Raw genomic sequence first — 2,778 nt, forward strand, 5'->3', positions numbered from 1 at the left:
GGAAGGGAAATGAATGACTTCTGCAAATGAAGCAGCAAGCAAACATGCACAATAATGAGCAGGCATCACCCCACATTTGTTATTCGTTTATTAAGAGAACTGCTTCAGCTGTAATTATTTTATAGACTACTTTACTGTCAAATAGGGGTTGTTGTTTTTTTTTGCTGTGCATTTGTCAGGAGAAATGATCCCTCGGTACCCACGATACGAGATCTGCAGATTGGTTTCTACGGGGAAGTTTTGTCAAGAAGTGAAACCACCATGTTTGCGCGTCTGGTTTGGGGAAGAGTTTCTCCAGCGTTTTGCTACCGTACCTACATGGAGAAGCCGCTCGCAAGCATGTAAGACGGAGAAAGTTTGCAGAGAGGAATTTCCGCCCCATCCCCCGTTTTTGGGGGGGTTTTTGCTTGTAGATCACACATGCACAATGTCAAATCAAGGAAGAAAAGACCAATTTCCCTCCCGTGATGAGTACAGAAAATGAATGCTCGTTATTTTAGATAACAGCTGTGGGCAGAAGACTTATTTGAATATGCCTACGGTTCCTTTTGCTGCTTTTGTTTCAGTACCCTTTAGGAAGCCAGCTCTGACATTTGAGAATAAACACGTTGAAAGTGCATAGGGAAGCCCTCAGTTGTTTTTCTCCCCTCCAGTTTTGACCCCTAACGGCTTTGAATATAACAAGCCGAGGGTGGAGGAGGAAGAGAGACAGAGAGAGTGATCTGAACTGTGAAGGCAACGAGGTTGAGGTTTCTTTCGCAATAGCCATCTCCATTGAATTGCAAACCTCATCTGAAGGCACCGTCTCCCCCTTGGCTGCGAGACGTCCCCGCGGCTTCGCATTGCACTGCTGCGTTTTGAACAGAGGACGCTGTAGGAGAGAGTACAACATCAAGCTATTTATTATTTCGTGTGTTATACATGTGCATTCCCATGGGGGATATGTGTGCGTGTGTGTGTGTGTAGGACAGCTGGTTTCCACAATTTGCATATGGGAATTTTTCCCATGCAAAACTCCTCCTCTCAGCAAGAAAGTGGGGTTTTTTTGCTTTTTTTTTTTGAGAGGCCTCGTTGAAAACCTGGCGGAAAAAAATCCTTTCTTTGCAAACCTGTTTGGAAGCCAGGACGACATTGTTAGCACATTACCTACGCTGTGCACTGGGGAGAGGGAAGGGGGGCATCCGCCTGGGCTTGCACATGCGTGTGTAAGGGCCGTGGTGTGGAGCTACCGCCGCACAAGTTGCTGGAAGGGACTGGCTTTAGGAACGATTTGCTCTGGTGCTGCCGCAGTCGCTTCGTAATGTTCGGACCAGGCCCTTCCCTGGGCTCGGCAAACCCACCGCAAACCAGCGTTACAGGCGGAGCAACGCCGCCATGACACGGCACTGCGTTGTAAATCAGCTCCCTCCGCTGGGCCCACGTGGAGGGGGAGGCCTGCTTTACAGAGGCGTCCCGAGTGACTGTTCCCCTCCCAACCTGCCTCGCCTGTCGCAGGTTCAAATGCCATGAGCATTGCTGTTGCCATCTTGCCCAGGCTCACAGCATGCGGGGGCCTGAGAGCGGAGGCTGGAAGGGCGAGTGAATCCCTCGGCGGCCCTCTTCCCCGCCACAGCAAACCATCCTTCGATGTACGGGGCCTAGGACAGCCATTGTGGTGGACAGCCCGGTTGTCTTCTGTCCTTGATTGATACGAAACCGGATGCCTTTATTTGAAAAAATGGAGGACGTTTCTGTATTGATCGAGGACGCAGCGGCAGGAAACCGGAACGTCCTCCACGATGGCCACCTAAAGGGGCACCGTGGGGGGGATCGGACCCACGAGGACAGTTGTGTTTTGGGGGAGACTCTGGACAAGGTTCGGCCAGCGAGGCCTGAGGGCCCGGCCCGCCTTGCGTCTTGTCTCATGTGGGAGATACATTGGGGAACAGGGCGGGTCTCTTCAGAGGGAAGATGGGGCAGCTGGGGTGCCATGAGGACAGGAGACAGTGGCACAGGGAGAAGCATGGTGGGTGCATAACGTGATTCGTGTGAGGGGCCACGGCAGCGAGGTGGGAACGGTGCTTGGGGACACGTCCAGGGCGGTTGTGTGGGGCTCCGGTGGGGTGGGCACGGCCCTCGGGCAGGCGCTGCCTGGATCCAAAATGGCGCCCGCCCCCTCAGCCGGCCCTTTGTCTGCAGCAGTGGCGGGAGCCGCATTGCTGAGGAGGCGCGAAACTAGGCCAGCGCGTCCCCACCCCCCTTCCCGCCTCGAGGGGACTGCAGCGCCGGTCGGAGCCAATCGCAACTCAACGCTCTCTTTTCCCCGCCTCCCCTCTTCCAACGGGACCCCGCCCTCCTCCCTTCCCGCTCAATCAGCGCTTCCCGGCCGCACTCCGCCCCCACGTGGGAAGGGTACGGGTTTTTGATGAATATTAATATAGCCCTGCCTAATCAGGGCGGCGGGGCGTGCCGCTGCCTCGCAACACAGCCGGGACTCGTTTGCATATTCATGAGAGGGGCGGGGTCAGGGAAGGGCATATATAAACAGCGGCTCAATCCGCCTTGGCGTACTTCGCGCTGGGGTTTGGAGGTGTCGAGTAGTCCGCGTCTGCGCCGATACAGGTAGGGGGAGGGGAGGGGAGACAGGGGGGTGGCGAGGGGAGGCAGGCAGGCAGGTTGCATCGTGCGAACTACTGGTTTCATCTGTGAGGGCCCTTGGGCCTAAGTTCTGCCCTCAGTTTTCCCCTCCCCGTGGCGGCGGTGCGGCAGTCGCGCAGTGCCAGCCGCGCAGTCCCAACC

General features: G+C 55.7%; 1 protein-coding gene across 6 annotated transcripts in view; it reads left to right on the forward strand.

The window, feature by feature from the left end:
* Positions 1 to 2,496: 2,496 nt before the first annotated feature.
* CIRBP (cold inducible RNA binding protein) overlaps positions 2,497 to 2,778 on the forward strand; it is a 5,569-nt gene continuing 5,287 nt past the window's right edge. For 5 of the 6 annotated variants that reach the window (XM_019538268.1, XM_019538270.1, XM_019538269.1 and 2 more), the window contains exon 1: positions 2,497 to 2,601. The gene's annotated coding sequence lies outside the window, so the exon portion shown is untranslated. The remainder of the gene's footprint in view (positions 2,602 to 2,778) is intronic. The other variant, XM_019538272.1, reaches the window with a different exon arrangement.

Source organism: Crocodylus porosus, unplaced genomic scaffold (assembly GCF_001723895.1).
Source record: "Crocodylus porosus isolate Cpor-Errol unplaced genomic scaffold, CroPor_comp1, whole genome shotgun sequence".
Lineage (NCBI taxonomy): Eukaryota > Metazoa > Chordata > Crocodylia > Crocodylidae > Crocodylus > Crocodylus porosus.